We start from the raw sequence: 14,750 nt of genomic DNA on the forward strand, positions 1-14,750 counted from the left end.
GCTCATTTATTGTCATAAGCCATTCAATTTAAAACCATAAATTTACAACACAAGCAGGCAGTCTCCAATTACTCTATTTTCAAAACCAATATTCGATTTTTCAGAAAATTTATAAAATCATTTTATAAAATCACAATTTCTCTTAAAACATAGCAATTTACCATTTAAACCCATTTTTCATAAAATCACACAGTTGTATAAAACTACTCTAGATAATTAAGACGATAATAAGTTTACTCACAGTTTTAGGAGTAGAAATACTCCTATCTTCCGCCCTCGGGTGCAGTCTCTTACCCGAAACAATTGACTCACCACCTATCCATAATCCATGACACAAAATTCAATAAATTGTGTCAATTTATCATAAATTATTTCAGGCTCTTATCCATGCGTATGCACTAGATAGGATTTGAAATGTCTAGACAATCGCTTAATTGCGGTGTCCGACCTAACTCGCCTATACACGGTGTAAATTCCTAAAATCCCCAATTCGACTCCAATTCCATCCATTTCAATTTCAATTATCCAATTATATCCACAATACCTCAATGACTGTGAATTTGGTCCAATTTATCAGTCCGGACTATAAATTACGCTTTTACCCCTAGTGGGTAAAAATTTCAATTTATTGCACCGAAAATTCCCATTTAATTTCCAACCTCATAATTCATCATTTTTCCACCCAATTCTCTTAAAATAAAGTCAACCTCATCCTCACATACCATTGGCTAGATTCGGCCTAGGGAAATTCATGGAGAAGATAAATATTTTTCTTGTTGTTTTACTCATAAACATGCTAAACTAACACTAAACACTAACATAGCTCAAAATCAAATTTATCTAACAACTTTCTCTCTCTAAACCCATATGACCAGAATTCAAATCATCCTCAAATCACATGATTCAACCATGAAAAATGATGGAAAATGCATGGGAAAGGTAAAGCACAAGACAAATTTAAGAAATGTTACCTTTTTTCACTTGATTTTTGAATTTCCACCTATTTTCCCTTTAAATTTCTTAGCTAGGGTTTTATTTTCTCCTTTCTCTCTCTTGTTTCTTGCTTGGCCGAATGTTGAAGAAGAAGAATGGGTGGGCTGATTTTTTTATGCCTTTTTTATTGTTTAATGAAATAATATTATTTTATTCATATTTTAAATATTTTATTAATTCATTTTTTTTTCTAGCCATCCATTTGTCCTACTTTTTCCACCATGCATTCCCTTTGACTTATCCAAGTCTTAAGTGAAATTTCCAGATTTTTCCAAAGTTTTGGTGGAGCAAATTCTTCAAAATTACACTTTTGCCCCCGAACTTTTCAAAAATTACATTTTTGCCCCAAAAATTGAAAATTTGCCATAATGCATAATTTGCACTCCTCATACTCATTTCACACTCCAAATAATTAAATTTGATCAAAATCCTTTCAAAAATTAAATTTTCGATTCCGGATGGCAAAATTACCATTTTACCCTTTTTCTCCAAATTATACCGAAATTAAAATTTTTCACTTCTAAACCTCAAATCTTACTCCAATAAGTCAAATGGGGCCAAAAATCTTTTCTAAAAATTTCCATTTTGTCCTTAGCTGGCAAATGACCATTTTGCCCCTAGATAGCGAAAAGTTCGGTTTGTCTTCAAATTGATCCTCGAACTTCAAATTACCATAATAAACCATTCTGTGAGTTTAAAATTCTTAATTTCATCATAAATTCTCTATTTGATCTAGTTCGAGGTTTAAATCAACTTTGTTGTACCTCTAGGTACAATACCGACTTTTGTAAATTTTTTTTTTTGGGACTCTCTTAGCATGCAAACATGCTATCCATCACGTGTATGTCATGACAAATATTTTTATAGAGTCGGGCTTGTCATCTTCTCCCCCACTTGGATCAACCATATGATCCTTCTTCTTGACTGATTTCGACATCCGGCTAAATATTAATATTTTAAAAATTTTATCTTGTCTCCTTGGTACCTGAAATACCTTATTATGCCTCACTTGACTTCTGAATCGCCTTTTATCTCACAAATTCTCCTCTGATAAAATTATTATTATTTTATTGTTATTTTCTCACTTGCGAAATATTTTATCCTAAACTACTCCTTTCGTCTTTTATCACTTTTAAACATTTTAATTGACCTCAATTTGCATTCGATCAACTTTATTTATCACTATATCAAAGTATGGGGTATTTCAATCTCCCCCACTTAAATAGAATTCGTCCTCGAATTCCCGTCGATGTTGCGTTATCAATCTCCTTCTATGATCCTACTCCTTGTTCCTTCTATAGGGACATTCAATTTATTTCCCTCGTTCACCTTCAGTTCAATTAAATGCTTTATTTACGGCAATTATCATCCTTTGGAATCGGATCAGTAATACTTTTCACAACCATGATCTCTTATATCTAGACACTAAGCATGCCTTTATCACCATTATTACATTTGAACCATAACTTCATCTCAATTATACCGATTTCGATCACATATCATACTTACTTATGTATACCTATTCATCGTTTTATTAATTTGCTCCATACCAATTTTCTCAACCTTGATTCATCCATCTTATACTGGTCCAAACCCTTCCTTTAATGGAGTTCCATTAAAAACTTAAACAATTTAAGGTTTACTTTCAAAGTCATTCATAACTTTAATCGTTCATTACATGTCTGTTAACACTTTAGCTCACTAACCTCTCTGGACACTATTTCAAAATCTCCCAATTACCGAGAACCATTCTTCACTTCAGTTAGTAAAATTATCAATTTCATATATACATATATACATGCATTTTCAAATGTCAACATCTCTCTTTATATATAGGAATCCATGTGTTCACATGCCTTGGACTACATTCCCCCTTTATTCATCCGTATCCCAATCCTAGTTTCAATATAATAATTCTTATAGTGCATGTCAACCTTCTTATTATACTTGTGTATAACTTCATATCATTCATATCATTTCCAACCATATGTTTGAGTTTCCTTATACTATATATCATTCATCACAATGTCATCTCCATTGAATTATAATCTATTATGCGTGTATGCTTTATAATCCTATTGATGCCTCAAAGATTTATCTCAACTTGATCATTGCATCTCATGCAATACCACAATTCCTAAGAGTCATCCTTTTGTCCTTAATCATCTTTCATGCCTCTATATTACCTTGTATCTTTCTTGCATTACGATATTGATTTGTCACTTAAGACTCGAACCCATTTGAATCATGTATGCCTTAAGCATTTTCGAATTCCAATTTCCATAATATATTAGGAAAGTTTCATTATCTGACTTCATTTTCAAGGTCAACTTCTATCATCCTTTGTTCCACTCCTTCATATGAACATAACATCATTCTTCCTTAACTAATTTATAAATTGTACTTGAAATTGTAAAACTTAAAACTAGATTCTCCTCAAGTATTTTTCAATATTAATACTAATATCACTCTCAGCTTACAGCTTCCTTTTTATAATCACATAACTTAGTGCTTGCTTTAACGAGATCCAGAGCAAAACTTCTCTTGAGTATTTCCTTGGGAATATCTATCTTAAACTTATGTCTCACAGCATGTGATCCCTTAACTTGTGATTTAGCCGTTAGGCTTCTCAGCAAGTTTTAAAAATTTTACGTTTCATACTTGCTGTGTATGATTAGAATCTCTTCTCAAAGATGTTTATGTATTCCTAAAACACTTAATCTTAAAGATATATAAATACGTACTCATCCATTCAATCCCTAACTCATCTTCATAGGTTTCTAGGGTGTCACACAATTAGCCTCATGTTGTTCCTAACTCTTGTCATTTTACTGTATCAAAACAGATATTACAAATTCTCGTAATGATATTCTATATAAACTGATTTTCTATACCAGTCTCGTAATTCTTCCTTCACACTTTCATTACTTGGTATCTCATCTCAATATAGTCATCTCAAGAATCTTTCAATTTTTTTTTTTTTTATTATATGCCTATATACAAGGCAATAAAGAAGTTTTTCAATTCATTTGGGTAAACATTCTCCAGAATATTTAAGACTCCCAGATAACAAAACACAATGACCAACAACCAAAATTCAATTTGTAAGCTCATTATCGTGTCACTCCCATCTTACTCATGCATCATAGGCGTGAGGTATTCGGAGCATTATAACGTTGAACAGTCAATGTTGAAGCACTGTAGCTATTAGAAATTTTCTCATCAAAGCTATTTGTCTGCATTCAAAGTCACCACATCAATCATTCTCAACCAGTGGTTTCCCTTTTAGATATATATCATGAGTTCCATAAGTATAGGTACCTTCTATTTTCTTGTCATACACACTAAGCCAGATTAATACTTTCATCTCATGTCATCTTTTGACTTTTATCAACATTCATAAAATTCCACCTCAAAACATCCTTTCCATACAGTGTAATAAATTCATGATACATATACCACTCCACACATAAGTTGCTTACTATCTACAACTTTCCTCAAATTTATTGTCATCCCTATCCAATTATCTTCTTTGTCTTATACTCCAATAATCTTATTGACTTTCGGTATAATTAACTACGAAAACAGCCCAGCTTCCTCCTTACTTTATTCTCGCAATCCTTACTGAATCAAAATTTTATATTCCCCATATTCCATAATTTAACTTCATTGGGTTATATTTGTGCCCAACTATTACCTCATAGTGTCATAACATCACTGAATAATCCCCTTCATGCTTAAATTACAATCATTAACGTAATCACATTATCCATTCCGAATGTCATTTATAACCTTATTGCTTCCTTCTATAACCTTCCTCAATAATTATATTACCAATTTATCTCTATCATACTAAAGATTCCCATATACCTTCAGTTACTTAAACAACCATTTTATAATACATTCTAGTCCTATACTTTAAAAGCCAAACTATTTTTACTTCTTTGTATAGATAATTATTATCTCTTTTACACAACATCTACTTAGAGTTAAGGTAGTGTAAAATCCTACGAAAATATTACATGTCCTTGGGATCATCATCTTAATCTGATCTTATCGGAAGATTCTACTCCGAGTCCTCCTAAAGATCCTCTTCCGGGTTTTCCTCCTCTTGAGATTTTTTTCCTTTGCTCCTCAATCCAAGCTTGTTGTATTCTCCTATACTCTTCATCACTCACGGGTGCAGCATTTCTTCCACAACCGGGAGGAAAATGTCGTACACTTGACACTTTTCTAAGGGGTCTACTTGCCACTGTTATTTTCTCCTTATCCTTTTCTGGTTGTCCCCTTACATTTCTCCCACAGCCTGGTGGAAAGTGTCGGACTACTCTCACACTCTTCCTAGAACGAATACCTCCTTCGGCTATCCTTAATTTTCCCTTTCTTTAGTATATTCCTTAGATTCTCTCAAAAGGGAACCTCTTATGCTTACATTAATATTATTACTATCTGCACTTTTTGGACTACTCGGTTCGGGCTGCCATCGGCTCCTAACAGTAGAATCTAGAGATCCCTCACTAATACTATGAGAGGCGTCGGGACTACCGTCTCTCCTAGATATGGTGTGTATGTCACCAGTGCACCTCAAAACCTATATGCAATCAAATAGTAATTGTTTAATTATTTATGCATCTCAAAAGTAGGTAGATTTCTATATGTAGATGCATACATTCTATTCAATCTAACCTAACTTAACTTAACTTAACTTATCTTAACTTAACTGGACTTGGGGCCACGCAGTGTCAGTGTAGATTTCTTAAAACAACCTTAAAATCAAAAACTTTAAAATCCAAAGCTTTAAAATCAAAATATCTGATCTTTAAACCATGCTCTGATACCAATCTAAATTGTCACGACCCGGAACTCCCCATCGAGCCCGTGACAACCGCCGCGAAGCCTCGACAAACATTCTTCACCCCGAATGTCGATCGAAACCTCGCAAGGCTCTCGTATCAGCTTTCGCACTTCCCCGGTGAGCAATAGTTATCAAATAATCAAAATACGAAGGATTACAAATCATTTCCAAATCATAACATAACATTTTTTTTTTTTTTTCACAGGGGCATTTTTGTCATTTTTGTCGAAAACCTCGAAACTTGCTAAAAATGTAGTAGGTAAGCCGAAAATATATATTTAATGATTTAAAAAAAATTAAGTATCTAAAACGTTCATTTGAAGTGAAAATTTGACCATTTGAATATAATAAAAATATTCAATAAAATAAACTATTTTCTTGTAAAATAATTTTCATAAAACTATCGGTACATAATTCTTATAGCGTAAAAGATAATTATATTCATATATACTATAAAGCAAATAACCAAAGCATAAAATTTCTTTTACAGTGACACGTGGGCCCATATCTATCCAAAATGCATCGGAAGCTGGAAACCTACAGCTTTTACCGATTCGAGTCCAAATGAAGGTCCTTGTTCAAGTCAGCTAACTACGAAATTCCCTGAGCCTGAAATGTGAGGAAATGAGGGTGGTGAGATTATAAAATCCCAGTGAGTAAACAGATACCATCTAAACTATCTAAAGTCGAGTAAATGGAGACAATTAAAATAAATCATCATACTGTAATTTCATTACCATTCAACTCATTTCAACCAAATAAAATCAATCCATAAAAATCGAGTAATCAACTTGGCTTATGAATTTCTTAAAACTTTGGCTCGTGCCAAAACTCATACTCGGTGATACCTTGCGCAGGGCATCTAACCGAGTCCGCCAAGGCTGTTAAAATTTTGTATACACTTAAAATATATTTTTGTTTGAGAAAAATACAGCCGTTCCTTGGCGTTGGCTGAGTTCCCCTTCACGTGGTGGTTTGGCGTGAAGTGAACCCTAAGCTATACCCCAGGAGATACCCTACGCGCCTCTCCGTTCGAGGTAATAATATAATGGAGTTTACCGTGCCCCTCTAATAGGCTGGTCCACGGAACCCCCTCTGCAGTAAATAATTAATATATAATCCACCAATCAATAAAATTCATTCTAGCATGACATGGCAATTTATCGCAACCTAGCCTCTCAAGGCTGAATACACAGTATAAATAATTCTAACACCAAAATCAGTTTAGCCATTCATGCTCATTTATTGTCATAAGCCATTCAATTCAAAACCATAAATTTGCAACACAAACTAGCAGTCTCCAATTACTCTATTTTCAAAACCAATATTCGATTTTCCAGAAAATTTATAAAATCATTTTATAAAATCACAATTTCTCTTAAAACATAGCAATTTACCATTTAAACCCATTTTTCATAAAATCACACAGTTGTATAAAACTACTCTAGATAATTAAGACGATAATAAGTTTACTCACAGTATTAGGAGTAGAAATACTCCTATCTTCCGCCCTCGGGTGCAGTCTCTTACCCGAAACAATTGACTCACCACCTATCCATAATCCATGACACAAAATTCAATAAATTGTGTCAATTTATCATAAATTATTTCAGGCTCTTATCCATGCGTATGCACTAGATAGGATTTGAAATGTCTAGACAATCGCTTAATTGCGGTGTCCGACCTAACTCGCCTATACACGGTGTAAATTCCTAAAATCCCCAATTCGACTCCAATTCCATCCATTTCAATTTCAATTATCCAATTATATCCACAATACCTCAATGACTGTGAATTTGGTCCAATTTATCAGTCCGGACTATAAATTACGCTTTTACCCCTAGTGGGTAAAAATTTCAATTTATTGCACCGAAAATTCCCATTTAATTTCCAACCTCATAATTCATCATTTTTCCACCCAATTCTCTTAAAATAAAGTCAACCTCATCCTCACATACCATTGGCTAGATTCGGCCTAGAGAAATTCATGGAGAAGATAAATATTTTTCTTGTTGTTTTACTCATAAACATGCTAAACTAACACTAAACACTAACATAGCTCAAAATCAAATTTATCTAACAACTTTCTCTCTCTAAACCCATATGACCAGAATTCAAATCATCCTCAAATCACATGATTCAACCATGAAAAATGATGGAAAATGCATGGGAAAGGTAAAGCACAAGACAAATTTAAGAAATGTTACCTTTTTTCACTTGATTTTTGAATTTCCACCTATTTTCCCTTTAAATTTCTTAGCTAGGGTTTTATTTTCTCCTTTCTCTCTCTTGTTTCTTGCTTGGCCGAATGTTGAAGAAGAAGAATGGGTGGGCTGATTTTTTTATGCCTTTTTTATTGTTTAATGAAATAATATTATTTTATTCATATTTTAAATATTTTATTAATTCATTTTTTTTTCTAGCCATCCATTTGTCCTACTTTTTCCACCATGCATTCCCTTTGACTTATCCAAGTCTTAAGTGAAATTTCCAGATTTTTCCAAAGTTTTGGTGGAGCAAATTTTTCAAAATTACACTTTTGCCCCCGAACTTTTCAAAAATTACATTTTTGCCCCAAAAATTGAAAATTTGCCATAATGCATAATTTGCACTCCTCATACTCATTTCACACTCCAAATAATTAAATTTGATCAAAATCCTTTCAAAAATTAAATTTTCGATTCCGGATGGCAAAATTACCATTTTACCCTTTTTCTCCAAATTATACCGAAATTAAAATTTTTCACTTCTAAACCTCAAATCTTACTCCAATAAGTCAAATGGGGCCAAAAATCTTTTCTAAAAATTTCCATTTTGTCCCCAGGTGGCAAATGACCATTTTGCCCCTAGATAGCGAAAATTCCAGTTTGACTCCAAATTGATCCTCGAACTCCGAATCACCATATTAACCCATTCTGGGACTTTAAAATTCTTAATTTCATTGTAAATTCTCTATTTGATCTAGTTCGAGGCTTAAATCAACTTTATTGTACCTCTAGGTACAATACCGACTTTTGTAAATTTTTCAAGACTCTCTTAGCATGTAAACATGCTATCCACCACATGTATGTCATCACAAATATTTCTGTAGAGTCGGGCTTGTCATCTTCTCCCCCACTTGGATCAACCATATGATCCTCCTTCTTGATTGACTTCGACATCCGGCTAAATATTAATATTTTAATATTATTTTATTAATAAAATATTATTTTATTCTAAAAATTTTATCTTGTCTCCTTGGTACCCAAAATACCTTATTATGCCTCACTTGACTTCCAAATCGCCTTTTATCTCACAAATTCTCCTCCGATAAAATTATTATTATTTTATTATTATTTTCTCACTTGCGAAATATTTTATCCTAAACTACTCCTTTCGTCTTTTATCACTTCTAAACATTTTAATTGACCTCAATTTGCATTTGATCAACTTTATTTATCACCATATCAAAGTATGGGGTATTTCATAACATGGATCCTAGCAGATTACATTACATATACACGTTCACAAGTAACAAACTCTTGACCGTTAGCGAAGTGATCGTGGGTGAAGGTACAGCTACTGAGATGCCATAGTACCTACAAAGAGGACGAGCATATGTGGACACTCAATCTAGGTCCCAACTGTCTTCGAATCTAAAAAAATGAAGTTTAAAAATGTGAGTATAAAACTCAGTGAGTGAACATAAGAAGGGAACAAGCAATCGATAAGGAGAACTTGGAAATCATGATGTACTTATTTCAAAAACAATGCAATTGATTTAATTTCTTACTAAAAACCCCTCATTTCAAACTTTGATTAATAACCTCATAGTGTTGCAAAAACCCATGATTAATCCATGAAGTTAAATGGGTGAAAAATATGTCAAAATCAAGCAAGGTAGCAAGTAGAACAACAAGTTTCTCGCTACAGCAAGAAACAGTCTTAGTTTGCATATGTTTTGGTTTTTCAAGAATATCTCCCACTACAGAAGTCCAATTGATCTGATTTTTGAACCATTAGAAACCCAAGAGGCTGGGATACAACTTTGATGTTTGCCATGTTTCCCATTTCTGATTGGAAGGTAGTCAAAATCATTGTCAAAGTGGAAGAGCTGCACCAGAATTTTGGGTCTACTCGAGAGTTTCTCGTTGCAGCGAGAATCCAATTTCGCTGCAGCAAAATTGCTCGCTGTAGCAAGAATTCTTTTTCGCTACAGCCAAAAACAGGGCTGGTTTGTGCCCCCACCACCAGAGAGTTTCTCGCTGCAGCGAGATTCAAGTCAGATGACGATTAAGGGATTTTCACATGCCACAAAATCCATTCATACCATATTGCACATCAAAGTGAACACATTGACAATAATCAAGTTTCTGATTATTCATTTCAATCACATATTATAATCATAAACTTTCTATCACATATACATATATAAACATATATAAACATGTACACTACCCCACTTCATTTATTGTCATAGCAGGGTCATCATCATCGGATTATGCGCACTACCTACTCTCACATAGCCGGGTCATCCTCAGTTCATGTGCACTCCCACATCGCACATAGCTGGGTCATCATTATCACACAACATTATTCATCAATGCACAACACATATTCATATATATACATACCAACATAACATGGGATCACATGGATTCATCTTTTTACACATTTCACAATTTCACAAGATCAAAACATTTTATCAAGGGCTTGTTCCCATGCATAATTTAATGAAAACCAAGTAAAATCATTTAAATGTTTCATCCCAACACATATGTATTTCCCAAAAACACTTTGATGCAAGTTCACTCACCGGTCTTGTTGATTCTTTGGCTTGACTTTAACCTCAACTAATGCTCCAAATTGACATGTGAGGCCTTGTTAGAACCTATACACACACAACATCACAACTAACCCAAATTGGCATTAATATAATTCCAAAAGCTCTTTCCTAAATCAAGTTCTACTAGTTATTCCTAACTAGTTTCCAATTGCTATTAAGTGGCTAATTATTTACACCACTCTAGTCACCCTAAGAGTGAATAAACAACCTCAACAATAAAACACTCACAAATCCCATTGTTGGCCATTATCAACAACTAAAGAAATTTAACCTTAACTTATACTCACCTTGATGGTCTTTGTAGTTGAATTCTCTTTCAAAATTCTTCAAGCTAATAAGGGAAATCACTCTCTCTCTCTCTACATGTCCAACTAGTGAGAGAAAGATGGCAATAAGACTTTTTAAGGGTTTTAAGGTGGGAGAGTGAAAGAGCACCAAAGGTTCTATGAAAAAGTGCACCAAAGCTTGTAAATTGAAGCTAATTGAGAGAGCTATGGAAGCTTTATGGGAGGCTCCCATGGAGATGAAGAAACGCGAGATGGGAAGGGAAGGAGAAATGGCTGGAAGCTGCTGGAAATTGCTGTAGCTTTAGATATTTATATATAAAGTTTATCCAATTTTTCATGTAATTTACCAAAATGCCCTCCATAAGGTGACTTTGTCTTCTTCTTTCCTTCGGTTCAACTTTTTACTCTTTGGACACTGAGACAAAGTCCATAATGGTTTAGAAGTACTCGAGTTCACGAAAACTTAGAAATTTAGACTCGAGATACAAATGACCATTTTGCCCCTACCTTGGAAATCATCATTATTTCTATTTCCTTCATCATTTTATCCTTATTTTCATCATTCATTTGTGCCTTAGGCCTACTTAAGCCTTAATAATATTTGAAAGCATATTTCTAAGGGCTAACTAAAGAAAATGATGAAATTACCCCTAGTCCGTTTTATCGCGTCTACTTCTAGTTACGTGTCTATAGAGGTTGAGGCTTCGCAGGTTCACTTTTGAATTACCCGTTTTTCTCCATAATCAACCCCAATTAGTAGCCGGTAAGCATTATTAGCCACGACCTCAAAGTGCGAGGTACTACATAGGGTTAGGATTAAATTTTATTACAAACTAAAACAATTTTAATTTGTGCTCCTAAACGTTTAAGTGGTCATATTATTAATCCATCTATAATTAAGCATTGCATGCCATCCATTACCCAAACATTGTAGGTAATTTAAATGAAATTATGGACAATAAATCTTTATTTAATATTCGTGTCACGTTTAAATTTTCTTGTCTTAACTGAAAATATGTTCTACTGCAGACAACGATAAACATGTCCCGATTACATGACATTATGGTAGCTCGTTTTAGGAATTTAATTCTAATAAAATTAATCCTAACAGCCAACTCATGGACCAATTCCAAAATATCTTTTCAGAATTTTAGGAGGTGATTAGACTATTCAAAAAATTTAAGAACCGTAAACCATATCTACATGTGGCAGAATCGGTTCTTAAATTCTTTGGTGGCCTAAAATTACGAATTAACTTCTAATGAAATTTATCCTAATAGCTAACTCATGGAACAATTTCAGAATAATTTTTCAGGATTTAAGGAGGTGATTTGACTAATCAAAAAATTTAAAAACCGTAACCCGTATCTGTAGGTGGCAAAATCGGCTTTTAAATTTTTTGGTGGCCTAAAATTAGGAATTAAATTCCAGTAAAATTTATCCTAATAGCTAACTCATGGAACCATTCTAGAATAATATTTTAGGATTTTATGATGTGAGTTAACTATTCAAAAAATTGAAAAATTGGGACCTAAAGGTACTGCTCGCAACAACATTTTTTAGTCACGTTTTGTGACTTTGCAACCTCCCTCCATCCTTGGACAACATTTTCTCTTGGAACATTTCCAAGGTACTTGTCCTCCTTACATTTCTAGCAATTTATTGAGACTTTAATCTCCATTTTACATGCTGATAATGCACCAAGAACAGATCTAAATAGCTTTGTATTCTGTTCTTAAAATAGCCCCGTATCATCAGGATAACGAATTAACTCTTGATGTTTCATTTGGGCATCTTATGCACACTTTAATCTGCATATTTGGGCACTTAAAGATTTGGATTAATGTTTTATAATTAAGGATTAAAGGACATAAATCAAATCTTCCTCGAAAAATAAAAATTATTTCAAGATAGAACCGATATCATGAGAACATTTCTTGTTAGTTACCCAAACATTTCATATACAATTTCTAAATGATATTAACAATAATAGACATGATAAACTGAACCATGTACTACCATGGATGGCTTTAATACCAATGTTGGTTTCCTTGAGTCATGCAATTACAAATAAAATACATAGCGAAAATATTAAAACTCGAGAACCTAAACCATGAAGCAACATAGTCGGCTATAATAGAAACAAACAAAATGGTTGTACCTTAGCCCTTAGAATGTATAGATTCTTAAAGGGTAGAAAAGATATTTCTTCTCTTGAATGCACACCAAGGTTCAGTTGTTGCAAACCAAAACCATCCTAATGTCTGGCCTCCAACGTAGTCCACATAATCACTATGAATTCGAACCTTCTTCAAGAGGTTAGGGTTGTTTTTAGCCAAACCTTGTGCTAGTAGGGAAGTTTTACAAAGATCAAGTGTTTTATTTAGTCTTTTTCTTGGCCAAACCTAGGAAGAAGAACTTTTCTTTCTCTATTTTCAATGTGCGACTAAAGCAAGACTAGGAAGAAAAGGTACATTTTTTCTTTTTGGTTTAAAATAACATATTTATAGTTAGGGTTAATACTTAAGTAGCTTTTGGTTAAGACCACATAACTTTTAGATAATTAAGTATTTAACTCCATGAATTATTTAAACATTTTAGTTAAGCCGAATAGAAGTTCATAACCTCTATTCAATTATGTCCTATTTAATTGTAAAATCCCATTTTAATCTTATCATAGTGATTTTATGTGTATGAGCCATTAGGCTCATAACAAGTTGGCAATGGGCAAGAATTATAATCCTAATGGATTAGGATTAAATGAATCAAATTCATTATCGATTTTCGATTGATTAACTCAATTCCATAGACCAAGATTGGCTTATAGCAATGCATCATAGCCACCCAAATATTACGAAAGTCAATATGGTTTGACTAATGTTTTAGTGTACAGTCTATTAGTGTAATTCATTCCTTAATCATATGTCCCTGAGATAATAAGAGCATGGTGTAACATCTACTCTTATTGATCTCCATATTCGTTCTTGAAGTTAAATTACTAGCTTTATGGAGACTTATGAAACTTTTTTTTATAATCTCCAAGTAGCCTTGGCCAAAGACTTCAATAGGTTAATATCAACCAAGAACTGTTAGGATATGTCCCCTAAATCACTTGGGGTGATGATTCCTTTCTTAACCACTCATATGCCTGTACATGCTTTATACTACAACCAACCATATCCTATTTTGGCATCCTTGGTAGAACCATAGTAATATCATCAAATATATAGCACTCCACATATTAGACAACCAGGTGTCTCAAGTCTAAAGAGTATTTACACAATTAACACATGAGAAATATTTGCATAGACACTAGAGTAAGATACCAAATCCATTTCTCATGTCAAGTCATGTTCAATGAACCTGCTCTTCTAAGGCAAACACCAACATGCTAGTTCAAAGCATCTCTATACTTCAACTTATGAGATCGATTGCTTACTTCACAAGTAAAGAACATAGTATGTGTCGATCTTTGAGCATTATTGATGCCTCATCTCAATAATACAATGATTAGGAACTTTTAAGAATAATGTTTTGATGCATAAGGATCTCATAATTGTATCTCAATACAATTTCTTTGCAAAGCATATATAGTTTCATGGGCTTTATCTTCATAAGTATAAATATGAATTAAATTACAAACTCATGGATGAAGAATGTCACGACCCAATTTCCAGGGCCATGACCGACGCATGAGCTCAATGAGCATAGCTCACTAAGCCCAAGCAAGCCTATCCATTTACCTTTGCTTAACAAATTTATCATATCATGCATACACACACACACCTTT

General features: G+C 33.5%; 1 long non-coding RNA gene across 3 annotated transcripts; it reads right to left on the bottom strand.

Annotated features, from left to right (window-relative positions):
• Positions 252 to 8,096, bottom strand: LOC108662388. 3 transcript variants are annotated; one of them, XR_001928319.1, is made up of 3 exons: positions 8,056 to 8,096; positions 7,326 to 7,399; positions 252 to 315 (listed from the first exon to the last, which is right to left on the bottom strand). It is a non-coding gene; the product is annotated as an uncharacterized LOC108662388 (long non-coding RNA). The 3 variants fall into 3 exon arrangements; XR_001928318.1 differs by lacking the exon at positions 252 to 315 and adding an exon at positions 6,350 to 6,457; XR_001928317.1 differs by lacking the exon at positions 252 to 315 and adding an exon at positions 6,904 to 6,943.

Source organism: Theobroma cacao, chromosome 6 (genome assembly GCF_000208745.1).
Source record: "Theobroma cacao cultivar B97-61/B2 chromosome 6, Criollo_cocoa_genome_V2, whole genome shotgun sequence".
Lineage (NCBI taxonomy): Eukaryota > Viridiplantae > Streptophyta > Magnoliopsida > Malvales > Malvaceae > Theobroma > Theobroma cacao.